This window comes from Aulostomus chinensis, chromosome 8 (genome assembly GCF_037954235.1).
Source record: "Aulostomus chinensis isolate RoL2024-O1b breed Wild chromosome 8, RoL_Achi_v1.0, whole genome shotgun sequence".
Lineage (NCBI taxonomy): Eukaryota > Metazoa > Chordata > Actinopteri > Syngnathiformes > Aulostomidae > Aulostomus > Aulostomus chinensis.
Window position 1 is genome coordinate 23,198,288 of NC_141327.1, and position 14,743 is coordinate 23,213,030.

General features: G+C 40.8%; 1 long non-coding RNA gene across 2 annotated transcripts in view; it reads right to left on the reverse strand.

Moving 5' to 3' along the window:
- Nucleotides 1-14,743, reverse strand: part of LOC147257685 (uncharacterized) — an 82,166-nt gene that overhangs the window by 1,383 nt on the left and 66,040 nt on the right. For both annotated transcript variants that reach the window (XR_015117486.1, XR_015117487.1), the window contains exon 3: nucleotides 76-132. This is a non-coding gene — a long non-coding RNA (uncharacterized LOC147257685). The remainder of the gene's footprint in view (nucleotides 1-75; nucleotides 133-14,743) is intronic.

The following is a 14,743-nucleotide window of genomic DNA, read 5'->3' on the forward strand; positions in this document are numbered from 1 at the left end:
TCCATTGTAAATTTGGTCATAGGGAATGGACTGGCTCTCCGGTCCAAATTGGATGAATCATATTAAGTACAGTACCTGTCCAGGGTGTCCCTCTTCTCTCGCACAATGTCACCTGGGATTGGCTCCAGCTCCCTGTACAGGAAAAGCAACACATCTATCGAATGAATGACAATTTGGTGCATTCAAAATTCCAAACAAGTTGCTTCATATCAGAAGTTTTTAAAGTGTGAGCCAGGACTCCCCAGAGGTGAACGATAGAACAGTGGTTGGGTTGAATATGGTTGCACTTAGTTTGGGAGGGAATTTAACAGTTTTCCTACCTTCAGAAACTAATGAGTGACTCACTATTGGTCTCTTTGTTGTATTTGGTTTTCTCTGAAGTTATGAAACAAAGCAGTATTAGGCCAGCATGGTGAAATAGGTGACTATGGGATCAAATCAGATAAAAATAATCTCATAAAGGCACCCGAGATGTAAGAAGGGGAGTGGCTTATTTCAAGCTTTGTCTAAGCAGAAGCCCACTGTCTGAAGCTTCAACAGGGTCGGGTTGGTAATTGAGCCGAACTGCTAGGTTGTTTGCCATCTGCTTGTGGTTCACGTCCAGCAGTGATGCTCCTGCGCTCTCGGGAGAGCAGCATCACCTCAACCCATTGAAAACCCTGAAAATAACACACAATAAACGACAAGGGCAGCTTCACAATGAGCTTGACATCATCGTTTCCTTTTTGTAATGAAGTACGAGTCACCGAATGGAGCAGCATTTGCTCTCGGTTGGACTGGAGACTGATGGGATGTGCGTGCCGCGCTGGAATGCGTCCGTACGTGTGTTTATTTCACTTTGTGCGTTCATACGGAGAGGGGGGCTTGGCGCTCTGACTCGCTGCGCTCAGAGTGCCTGTGATATTGCTCAAGGGTAAAGCCAGACTGAAGAGTTATGACTTCAGCCCATCGCCGGCCATCGCAGAGGTCACAAGGAGGCGAGACTCAACCACACACGCTCATTTACTTAACACACATGGAGTTCTCTTATTCATCACAAACACACGGCGCACACATGAACACGCACATACTTGCATGCTGGACGTGAGCCAGAGTTGGAGGTAGGGCACTCTCATAAAACCTCTCAGTCTTGAACCGGAGTTAGCTTCTGTCTGTATGTTTGTGTGTGTGTGTGTGTGTGTGTGTGTGTGTGTGTGTGTGTGTGTGTGTGTGTGTGACTGAGGCGGAGAGGATGTATGTGAACATTTGCGTCACAACATATTATGAGGCAGACGAAGGAGAGCACCTTTCACATCAAGATATGATTTCTCGTACAACACAGCCCAGGAACAAAGAGGCTATTAAATTCAATGTGACACTCGCCAGGTTAGATGCTTTTTACGTGGGTGTGTCACTTTGAGAGTTTTTAACAAGCATCAGCGAAAGTGGAGAGGGATTGCTCTCCAGGTGACACATCCAGCGTAAAATACAGACCTGAAGAGGAGACGACCATAAAGGCAAGACCTGGGTGAGAGGACATCTGACAGACATTTATGAAGTCCAGAGAAGTGCTTTTAACTGTGCATAGAAAGGTATTCTTACATCATATTACAGTGACAATTCTCCAGAACAAAAGCTTGTATAACCTTCAGTTATAGGTGTATGATGATGTTTTGCTGAGTGTTATCTGGGTCGTCAGCAGTCCCGCCGGTGCTCAGCTCTATTCTCCTATTTTCTGCTCCTCGACATATTTAAGACAAATCTAAGCTCCTTGTGCCCTCTTGTGGTGGATGTTGGTAGTAATTTCACTCGCAGCCAGAGACTCAGCCCTCTTGTTCCTTATTTTAATTGACCTGGATTTGTTCCTTTGCTTTCCGTAATGAAAAAGCGAGGGGTGCCTCAAGACTGAAAATCCTGTCAGCTTCTCCCTGCAGCAATTCCCACACCCCAAATCTGGGTCCCCTTTACAAGATCGACTGTTTGAAGCTGAGCAGAAATAAAAAATTTAAAAGACCTGGGTGCTTCAATGCCTCGCGATGAATAATTAAGAAATATGCATTTCCAGATAATGGAGAGGCGAATTTTAATACATTTGGATGTAAATTCATTGAAGAAACACTTTGGCATATATTTGTGTGGGGCTTGTACATGAGTTTGTCTTGTATCCTTATTTCTCAGTGTCTGGAGACAGTAAAATATTCATCCAGCATTTCACATTGAGTTAGTTGCTATGTTAAACATAGAGGATGAGCAGGATCTCTTTTTTTAAAAAACAGAAAACTGTACAAATGGGACATAAGCTCAATTGGGTCCTGCACTAAAAGAATATGAGAGCTGCCTCAGTCTGATGTATATACATATTAATGCTGTCTATGTTAGCTTATCAACGTGCTGCTCAGAGGTTAGTGTTATCAATAGCAGGCGATCAATATTCCACATCCCCAACAAGGTCATTCAATCAAAACATGTCTGATTAAACATTAAAAAGAGAATTAAATTAGTTTTAAAGTGGGGAAGCAAATCAAAACTCATAATTAATAGATTATACAATGATTTATAGATACACAGAGTCTCTGCTAATATATAAAATGCTACCTAACTCAAAATATTGCATATATGTTTAATTAAGTACTACGGAGTCCCAGAGAGGCCAAAAAGAAAGAAAGAAAAATGTTTTGAAGCCAAAAGATATAAGTTGTGAGGGAACAAGTGATCTTAAGGCTAAAATTGAGTCCGATTATGGGAACAAGGTACATTTTGTGGGGAAAAAAGTTAAAAAAAAATGTTGGAACTGCATTTTTGTTGTTGTTGTCTTCATGGCCACTTGGGTGCTCAGTGAAACACAATTTGATCATCACGTTGAAACAATTAAAAATGAAGTCACAGTTACTCTCTTTTAACAAATCTGATTCAATTCAAACCTCACAACAATTTAGTGCATCACGCGTGTCACCACCTCCATCCACCAGTGTTTCACCCGACCACATATGAAGCTTGTTTGAAGGTGGATTCTCCTTTGCCAACCCTCTTGTCATTATAGACCATAGCTTTCAGCTCCCTGTGCAGTTATGAATCATAGTCCATGGGCTTGTTTGAGTTTCCAGTTGATGACTCAACAGAGGTTTAACTGGTGACAATTTAACAGCCATACAAGAGCAAGACTGGATGTGTTCTACTGGTCCACAGCAGAGACCTCTCCGTCTTCATCCCCTCCTCAGCCACATTGAATCATCTTTGCTTGAGGCCACTTACAGAAAGCTTGAGGTCTGTGTGTGTGTGTGTATTTTGTTGTGTGCTTATGTGTGTTTGAATTAAGTTTTGTCCTAATTAAGCATAAGAAGTGTCTTGGACCAGGGGGAGGCAAAACTTCACAACCATTAAATCAGGACAATGCTTTTTGTGTCATTGGTGCTGGGGTGAGTTGGCCTCCTCCTCCTCCTCCTCCTCCTCCTCCTCACATCTCCTCTCTCTACTTACCCTCCCACCTCCTCACCCTCCGTCAGTCTCACAGTTGCCATGCAGCCTAGGGCTCCAAAAATAAATGAAGACTTCCCAAGTGCACGGTCAAGGCCAGACAACTTGGCAGGGCTGGGCCTCCTTTGAGAGATGCAGCAGTGATTTTTCACTAGTGTGCCATCTGCTGGTGAGTTGTAGTAACTACAGTAGATGCCTTAATTTTTTTCGGTTTGGGAGGGAGAAGTGAGTGCACCGATTACATAAATCAAAGTACACTCCAGTAGACGTGTTGTGAATACTCCTCCTGTCACAGGGTGACAGGGACAAGTTTGGAGCCAAAGTGGAAGTGAGGTCACTAAGCAGTCAAAATGGGTCAGAATAGAAATACAGGCGTAATCCTTTTCTTAGTTTTCCTCAGAAAGAAATTAAGGTCAGCCTAGACTGCGTGTGTGTGTCTGTGTATGCATATCACATATACTAATATTTGTATTGTGATATCTTATGTTGGGGGGAAGACTTGTACGATAAGTATTTCATAGTAGTACTGTTTGACAGACGTCTTTCTATATATGACAAAGTTTGAATTGAAATAATATGACCTATCAGACACATTTATGAAATACATAGAACCTCACACAGCAGGTGGTGATAAAATTAGCAGACTAATGAATTTGTCAGTAAACAGAAATAATTGGATTTGGTTGTATGATTATTTTATATGTGCTTTAGTCATTCTTGATGCCCAAAATGTGTTCTTCAAGCAAACATTTTGGTGTTTTTTTTATGTGTGTTATCATGGCTATACAGTTTTAGACGGTCAGTAGAACAAAAGGAAACATCTGAATGCGTCAGCTTAACTCTGGGAAATTGTGAGATCAATCAAATACTTGATTTTAATAATAAACCCCCCCCCACACAATACTGTTTGAAATATAACACAGTGAAATAATTACAGAAAAATGGCTAGAACACCACAATAAAATGAACACAACACAGCCACAAAGTCAAAAGTACCACCAGGTTCTTCTTTATGCCATCAAATACACGCTTAGACAATACACACAAAAGAAATTCAATTCTCGAGTCAACGCTTTTGAATACAAATTCACTTCTACACACAAACATCTGTGTGACACCGCTGCGCTGTGCTGGCTGAGAGCTGCAGAGGGATGAAGTGGCTTGGAGGCAGGTCCTTTGCTCTGGTATTAATTTTACATACTCCAAGGAGGTCATATACATCTTTTATCCATTTAATTAGTTCTGCTGTCTCTAAGTTGGTCAGATCTATTCTACCCCTGACGACACAGGCCGGTCCACTCACTGGTGGAACTCATCAAATAAATGCATTTCATCTCTGAGGACTGTTCAGCCCCTTAATACATATTCAATCCCTGAGTTATTGTTGTCAAAGGCAGAAATGCTAAACTACAGTTCAGAGAATTGAGGGCAATTTAACTCACATTTCTGTACAGGCCGTTATTGACTTTGGCACCAAACACTATGAATAATGACTTCATCTACTCAAATACAAATAAACGTTCATAGACAGACCAGCGCCGAGAGCCTGAGGCATTTGAGCTTGAATACTTCCTGCAAAAACAATTTAGGACATGTGTTGCTTGTGAAACGCAATCAACACATCTCAATAGATGATTTATTCATTTAAGCAAAATGAATACAACTTTTATAGATGTTTTCTTTTTGCAGATTTTTTATGTGATACTCAGAGAAATGGGGCTGTGAAGGGTGGACTGGGGTGTCCACTAGGGGTCAGGCTGACACTAAGTATTGTTCACCTGCTGAAATGGCTCCACACGTTTGAACACTGTGATATAATCAAAAGTGGAAATCAACAATGAAAAATAAAATGTTTTGATAAAAAAGAAACCGTTGAATAATAAAAATGAAATTCATTATTGAAATTTTATATACATTTCTTAAAACTTGCAAATATTTTTGCAGCAATAATAACGGATAATAAGAATATAAATAACCTGCATGGGAAAAGCATTTTAGTTTGGCTGTTTTGACACGAGAAAAATATGAGAACAATGTGAAAGGTTGTATCATTTGTTCATTTTATTGATTTTTATGAAGAAAACTTTATTTTGGTCATTTAATATGCATAAAAATGGAGATTTGCCTCTGGCACTCTTGCAACAGTGTATACAAAGAAAAACAGTAAGAGGAGTAAAAATACATAGCACACTTCAAGTGCAATATCCTTCATGGAATCAATTCACCTTCAAACAGGAAAAAAAAATACTTGCAAAGTTTAATTCAACAATTTTACAAAGTTTACCGGCACTTAGTTAAAAGATAATTCTTATAGATGGCATTGTTCTTTTTGTATAAGTGGAATGTGAAATTCAATCTAGCTTCTTTTCTTGGTTGACGTTGAGACCGGAAAACTGTCCTCGATGAGCCGTGACAACTTAGTCTCATTATTTAAAATATTTTCATGTATAATATATACATCATATTTTCATGACAATAGATGTTTCCCATTGAATGGGAAACACGTGAGCTAATCGGACAAAGCTGCCGCCGCTGCTACGGAAGCGTTCCTGCCTCATATCTCGATGTACCTAAAATGTTTCTTGGTATATTCTTCTCCCCTTTTGTGCCACGTTCACATAAATGAGGCAATGTAACTCTACGGAAAACTCCAACACATCGGAGTCTCAGGTTAGATTTGTAGCTTGCACACGTGTACTGATATTCACAACAGCACAGAAAATAATTAAACCACATTAATGGATTAATTTTGAACAGAACATTGTGAAAAATTCATTTCCATATGGAGGCGCAGTAATTTGCTGCGGTTTCAAGGCTAAATTACTCTTCGCAATTCAGCCTTGCAACATAACTTTACAGAACTATCAATATTTTTAGCGTCGTGTGTTTAGAATTTAAATCGGAGTGAAATGTGTACATCTTTTTATTGTGAAAGGAAAGTCTGGCAGAATGTACATCTGGTGCTGTATCATTTCATCGATGGGGCTTTTATATTACAACAGGACCTTTGAATTGTAAATTGCTTCTTTGGTCAAACATGAGCTCTGAAGAAGGGATGCAGTATTAAGATGTTGACATTCATTAGTAGAAAAAGTCACATTTTCAATACAAACGGGGGTCCACACCATCAAAAATCTGTCTGCCACTCTCTCTCACACACGAACGAACAAGAATTTTGTGTTTTTGTGAGTTTAGTGCTGTGTTTTGTGTGTGTGTGTGTGTGTGTGTGTGTGTGTGTGTGTGTGTGTGTGTGTGCGTGTGTGTGTGCGCGAGTGTTTGTTGCTGGGTGTTAATACACAACACAGTGAGAACAGCAACACAGTCTTTAACAAGCTGTCAGGGGCCATAACATTGTTCTGCTGCAGCAGTTAACACAGCACACTGGGCAGCTCCAGGTAGTGACACCCTCAATGCACTACAGGGCACCTTTGTGGTCAACACACACACACACACACACACACACACACACACACACACACACACACACACACACACACACACACACACACACACACACACACACACACACACACACACACACACTCTCTCTCTCTCTCTCCTGGCCCCATACACACCAAAGCAGCTAATAGGTGGCAGTGTTCTTGCTTAATGGAAGTGCAGAGAGAGTTCTGCTGTTGAGGTAGATAGGGCCCTCTGGGCAAAAACACATTAACCTATTTGGAGGGCGTGAATTCTAGATGGTGTTATTAGCAGAGAGTCTGAGCACCTTGAGCGCAGCAGCTCTTATATACTCAGTGTGAGTTTGTGTTTCTGAGAAAGAAAGGGGGGAGGACGGAAGAGAGAAAGTAAAGCTGACTGTCTCAGGCCGGAGTGAAGGTCTTTGCACAATCCATCTGGTCAGTGTGAATCAGCAGGTCCAAGGAAAAAGCTGGAAGGTTTTATTAGCCTGTTGGCAGCAGCACAACAAGTCAATACCACAGTGGAGTTGCTGGAGTGGAAATGTGGTGCAGAACAAAAAAAATGGTCAAAAGAAATAGTTTTATAGAAAAATGCACAAAAACAATATCACCAACAAAGTTCAGCATCAGTTAGACAACAAAACATGTTGTCATACACTTAAAGAAAGCAATAAAACAACTTAATTTTCATTGCCTAAGCTACAATTTTGCACTAAAAGCCTTTAAAAGGGAGGCAATTACGCTTATGTCATCGACCAATTCTTTCCAATTAGCCAATTAAGGCTAATTACAGTTTTAACTTTGGCACAAGGGTTTTCATAATTAACCATTTATCAAATCCCCACCCTCTTACTCTTCAGAAGACACCCGGGCAGCAGAGCAGAGGAGGTGTGCAGTTCGGCCTCTGGCTCCGCCAGAACTCCCTTGTCCACCTTTCCCCAGGGGAGGGGAGCTGTAACTGGGCTCCAGCTTGCTACATTTCCCCCTGATTATCTCTGGAGGCATGTGAATTGATTTTTATCCAACCTTTTTCTCTTGATGTGTTAATTTAATTAATTATTTTATGAATAAAACAACAACACAAACAGACTGATCATACATGACCACCTGCAAAGGAGGAAATCAGAGGTGACAGTGGGGTCACCAGAACCTCCACCCCACCCCAGTTCTTCTCCACCGCACACTCGAACCCCTATTGTACTACTGCATTATCTACTTTTAGTTAGATTCTCCAGTTTCACAGTGTAAGTGAATTTCGTCAAGTTGTGCATTATTAAAGGGCAGAAATTATTTATCTAATATTCATTATTTATATTTATACAAGGAGCTTGTCCGCAGGGAGCAGGTCTCATTTTCAGGCTCATATTTTGTAAACAGGCAGTCACAGAAGCGACAGTTCCTCTGATTTAAAGAGACAGGCCTACTTATGGAGAGTGATGCCTACCTTGAATTCAAATGGAAAGGTGATCAATTTTTAATATTTCTTCATGCAGCATTTGCATGGAGTCACTCTCAGATTCTGCTGCCGTTTCCTCTTTGAAATGGACAATAGGGGCAGACAGGTGAGTTGGAAGTGGAAAAAAGATAAAGAAAACCCATCCACACCGCCGCCGCGTCATAACCGGACAACACCAAGTCAAGCAGAAATACACCAAATAAACGGAAATGACTAGAAAGAGAAGCTGATGCTCTGAGCTGACCTCCATCCAACCTGATAAGAATGACTGATGTGTTAAGGAAATAATCCCTAATGGTGACAAACAGAGTTAATTATTCAGTTTCATTCTCTCTTTACTTTGTTTGTGGGATGCTACAAGCCACTTTTGGAAGCTTAAAGAAATGACCACAAGTAAACCAAAACCAAACCGACAAACCGCTGAGAGTAAAGTTCAGTATGAAGACGTGCGCTCGAGCGCTGGAGGTCTGAGCACTACAAAAAAAAAAAAAAAAAAAGCACCAGTTGGTCGAGATTGTAACATTCAGTATGCATCTTTTCATGTTCACACCACAGAGTAGACAGACAGAAGGGGCGGAAAGGTCAGACAACCAAGTGTGTTTGTTAGCCGAAGAGTGTGTGCCCACACGCTTCGGCACCCACCGCATTTGAGTACCTTTAAGTACGAACAAAATCGCTTTTCAAAGGGAATAATGTAGAACAACATCATGTCAGCTTTAGGATATATTTATATATTTCTTTGGCATTAATTTTAAAACAGCATTTTAAAGTTGAGGAAAAGGGAATGCTGTGCTCAATCCAAGACGAAACAAGAGACACTGGGTGCAGTTATGCAAATGAATGAAATAAATGTCAAAATGGCAGTGAAGAATTGATGAGGACAGAGAGCGCTTGTCTTAGTTGCGAGGGAAGCGGAGGACTGAGAGGACAAGTGACGTTCATTTTCAAAGGAAAGTTTCACGCCACTATCATGGCAGCCATTGTGACTCGCAGATAAATTTTAATGCCCCACTCTGACGATTCTGTGTCACTCTCCGTCTTCCTTTTTTATTTCCTTCTTTTTTTGTGAGTACCCATTGCCATCTCCTCTCCCTATCTTGCTGCGATGACATCCGAACAGACACATGTGCATGTGGTGCGCCAGGACCCAGAAAGCCTGTGCACATGGAAAAGAAAGATGGGGAAAAAGTCTTTATAAAAGATTCATCACAAATGTCTCTAATCCACTACTGCATTGTCAAGGAGATGTTATAAAGCACACATTGTAAATGGATTCTTCCCTCACTGACTAAAGTCATCTCTGCAGAGGGATGGGGGAGTGGAGCCGGGGCGACAGGGGGCATCCTTGTGTGGCACCAGACAAGTACATAGTGTGAGCAGATGAGCAGCACTCTCTGGGACTGCATTACTACCTGTCCCCAGTGCTCGGCTGCCTGTGAGCCCGACTCTAATGTACAAGCCGGCCACATTCCCCTTGTCAAGGCCTTGACGTGCACGTCAAAAATTACCCAACCTAAAGTGACAGCCCCCTTTCTTCCCGTCTCTCCCCTCTCTGCAACCCAACCTGCTCTCCAGCCTACTAGAGGAGTGCTTTGAAAAGCCAAGACTGCCAATGCCACTCTACGGCGGCAGGCACTTTATTTATTCCTTACCGCAGGCAACGGGAGGTAAAACAATATGGATGGCACTGTGGAAGCTCATAATATTAGCTTTGGCTGTGGGCGCTCAGCCATAAATATCGCACAGACTCGTGAAGAATATGATTGGAGCCACTTGAAGTATCAAGTATTTGAGCAAAGGTCTGATAAAAAATGGGAGGGGGGCGGAGTGTCACTGCCTTTCCCTCATCTCTTATCAAATCACCCTTCAGCTCCTCCATCCGCCCAGTGCAAAGTGACATAAGTCTCTCATGCTTTTAGTGGCACTTTGAAAAATAAGACCTCAGTGAAGCAAAAATAATCACTCTTTTCAACACTTCACTTCATCTGGCGATGCTCTTCACTCCTCCATTTCAAAGCCCCTTCAATCACACATGATATTAAGTATTATTTATTTATTCTTTGTTGGAGAGATGCATTGGTTGAAAAAAAAGGAAGAAGCGACAGAAAGGTGAAAAGGGAGCTCTGTTCTACACACACGCGTGTATACTGTTATCTTCACTCCAAAGCCCCTCACCCTAACCCGAGCCTAAACCCAGTTTTAACTTTGAATCTGATATCAACGGACCAAAGTGTCCTCATTTTTCCTCACACAGGGTTACTGGCCAACCTGTGGAACACCTCTCCAGGAAACACACGCTCAGACTTGCTGATAACGTTTCCTTAGAATCCTCACACGTTCTACACGGGAAATACCACCTTTTACACACCAATGGGTGGTTTAGAATACAAAAATCTCTTTAGCCATCAATCAACCCTGCTGTTAAACCAACTAAAATGATCTAGAGGACAAAATGTAATATTTGTTTGATATGTTGAACTTCTATGAAGATGTCATGCGTGTATACGTTTGTACGTGATGTTTGTGTGATGTTATTTATTATTTGAAAACGTGTAAATGTTCTGAGTGTATCTCTGCTTGAATAGGGGAGGGGGCGGGGGTCGCCAAATTGAGGGTGAAGTTATGGAAACAAGGATCGCTTTCTAAAAGTCCCGCATAAAATCGTTTGCCACACAGTCGGTTGAAAATGTACATATACAGGACGCACACTTTTGGATTTATAATAAAGTCAAGCAGAACCACTGCCTCGCGGTTGGACGTTATCACCAACATTTCCAGTTGCAGTTTACTTCCTTGTGTCTCCAGATTAATAATAAACTGTCTGTGGTTCACACGCGAAAGGAATTTAATGAAAGTTTTAAGAGTGTTTTTTGGTGAACTAGAATTCCTAAATAGGAACTTGCTGGGGTGGCTATGAATAATGGCCATATTTGAAGATGATCACCACTGTTCGACAAGTCAGTGAAGGGAGACTTGATGAAGACAGATTTCTGCACTCTTCAGTCTGTGCAATATTCACATCCTGGCCATTATGTCATCACACTTAAGTTGATCTTTGACCCTCTGGATGTAAAATGCCAGATGAACAGATATTTGTGAGGAATTCCACTAATGAACCGATACGTTTTTGAGTCATGCAGAATGTCATTTATTGAAATTTCTCAGGAAATCATAAACCTCTTCTAAGCTGCACATCAGATAATTCGATTAACTAATAAAGAGAACTTTATCCAGTTCACAAAAATTCCTTTTAAAGTTGTTTTAAACTAGTGAAGGAGAAGAGGCAAGTCATCACGACTTTCTTTCACCCAGGTATTTTTTTTTGTCGTTGTTGTGGGAACTTGTAGATGAACCGAAAGCTGCAGTCGTACAGTTTTGACTTTAATTTCAAGTAGAAGAAAGAAAGAGATTGAGTGTCAGACCTTTCTGTTTTCTTGTTCTCTTGCATCCACATCAGTGCACAGACAACATTCACAAGTGAGCTGGGTCACTTAGGACCTCTGCCTCATCACATTAACTAAGTTACACAATCCTCCGCCTTTTCATTCCCGCTTTCCCTCTTCTCATCTCACCCTCCTGCATCTGTGTGCATCTGCGTCCCCAACTGCTGTGCAATTAAAGAGAGATGAGCAGTGCTGTTAGTTTATAAAAGAAGGAGTGAAAAAACATAATGTAGTTTGTGTGTCACCATCAATTTACTGCATGTTGAAACTTTAAAAGAGCCGATGAATAATTCGAGAGGAGTGCAAAGGGTGGCGGTGGGCTAGGGTGGTAAAAGAAATAGATGGAACTTAGAAAAAGAGACAACATGAGGAGGGGGAGGGGGAGGGGGAGGTGGAGGGGGGGGGGGAGGAGGAGGGGGGGTGAAAGTAAAGAAAATGACATTGTTATTCATCTGACTCTTTGTCACAAGTTGAGTGCGAAAGATGCAAAACTTCAAGCACACATTCTCCCGTGGGTGAGATACTGCAGTTCAAACAAAGTAAACAACTGTTTTACTCTGATGCACACTTTAATCTTGCTGGAGGCTAAGTTGCCTTCCTGCTGCAGCTGGTATTGTGGCACACTTTGCCGGCAGGGGAGAGCATGAAAATTGTTGCAAAGATCTCACAGTATTCTCACCAAGTGAGGCACACAAGAGAGCCTGCCTTGTTGTTATTTACATAAAACGAGCAGGTTGTCTTTCATGAACAGGGAGCCGCTCGAGCAGAAAAGGATCACGAACGCAGTACAGCGTGGTACAAAGTCCCTGTTACACTCCGAGAGTATTTAATGTCAAAGATTAAAAATGTTTTCAAATTTATTTAGAGAAAACAACATAAGTGACAGGTTTTTTTGAATATAGCATTTACAAACAAACTTAACGTTTGTCCATCAGGTTTATTGCAAAGAATAACAGAAAACTATTGTAATTGTTCTGATCAATAGTGTATTTTTTTTCTGTGCTTGTTTTTTTTAATTGAATTTCAAAAAAGGTTTTTTTTTGAATACTTAACGAGGGGGTGACAACTGTCAGTACAGTCATATGATGACAACAACTTTTAAAATCTTAAGAAAAAGTTAGCAGTTTGACTCAAAGATTAAGGCAACAAGACTTCAAAATCAGACCATTGCATAACAAAAAAAACTGTGAGAGAACCCAAACGGCCAATAAATGTGGCAGAATTGCCAAATATAATGTCAGACACGAGGTGTGTAGGTAGCCTCTTTGGAGGAGAACAAGAGTAGTATCTAGTTTACCGAGATCTGACACCCACCCTTAAGGCTTTCTAAGTTGATGAACTCGTAAAAATACCAACAATTCTCCACTATGCGTCTCATTCTGTTCCAGAGAGAGAGATAAAGCAACCGATATTTTTAAAAACAAACAAAAGTGAAAAATAATGTATTAAAAATGCGAAGAAAAAAAGGGGAAAATGGCCCTAGGTTAGCTGCAGCGTTTGTGTAAAAACAAAAAACAAAAAAGCAACATATATAAGGCTTTAATGTTTTACCTGGTCCAGGAGAGAATCTCCCACAAGTCCATGAATCAAAGCTCCTATTTGATACAGATTACACAAAGAAACATGAGCGTTTGTGTTGGATGCAAGTTGCTCACCCCAAACATAAAGTCTGAAGGCAGAAGTGCCACTTCTCCTGCTCTCAAATGTGTGACTTTATCTTCAAGGTTATTATTTCTCCCAAGTGGGCAATTTGTGCTGTAGCAAGTGAAAAAAAATGACATAGCTGGCATAAAAACATACAATATTCCACAGAAAACATCCTGACACACATATGGACATGGCTTCACTGAGCACCTGCTTGTTGAAGATTTGGTTCAAAATAATGAACTTACAAAAATATAAAGCTCAAGTCGCTCTTACTAACCCTGGACAGCTTCCCCACTGGGATACCAGTTTGCCTGCCTGCATTTTCTGTTTTACATGTAAACTTATCTGTGTAATATAAAATACATTTTGTTGTGAAATTTGTTTCTTTTAAAGAGACAAAGTCATGGACTCATTAGGAAATCCCCCCCCCCCAACTTGAAATTTGAAATATGCTTAATATATTTGCGCTCCAATTACGTACATCTACACGTGTGTAGACACACAGACACAGGTCATATTCATCAGCAGAGTTTCTTCAGACATGTAATGTAATGATGTGTACAGTTTCCAATCAAAATAAAACTCCTCACGAACAAACAAATATCACCGAACACAACAAATCAGCTATGCTTTATGTTCGAATGTACATTCTAAATAAGATATGGGTGAAAATGAACCCATTTCCCCTCTTGTTACTTTTAAATGCAAATTGGGCCCTTCATTAAAATGTGTGGCTAAACTTCATTAGCAGCAGATATTGATTTTCAGGCTGCGACGATGTGATAGGCCCTATAGGCAAGTGAAGGTACAAAGGTTTGTCTAAATGCTAACTGGTTGTATGTGGCTCGGGGCGAGTTGGAGTTCTGGCTCTGAGAGCTATAGAACATCTGGAGAGGTAACATTTACATAAGCTTCTCTTTGTACATGGGAACCTTCATTAACATTACGCTGCTTTGAACTTGCATGAGATGGTAATAGACACGAAGCTGAAGTTATGGAGAGAGGCGCTGTGTAGGATTGTTGCAGCGCTGCACTGATTTCTCTGACGGTGTTTCCTGTTTTGGCAAAAATATTTCAGAAAAGGGGTGTTGCTTCTGGGCAATCCAGCAACAACAAGAACAGTGGGAAATTTCTAGAAATGTAGCTTTAATTTCAGGATTTCAAACATCAAACCGTACTGTTGAGATTTGCTGAATCGAGGATATGAAGACCTGATATTGTGATTTACAGTGTGGAAATTGTGTCACCCAGGTGACTTTATGGCATCAGATCAAAATCTGGATTCAGATCATTTCCATTAATAATCAATTATTCCTTAACCTAAA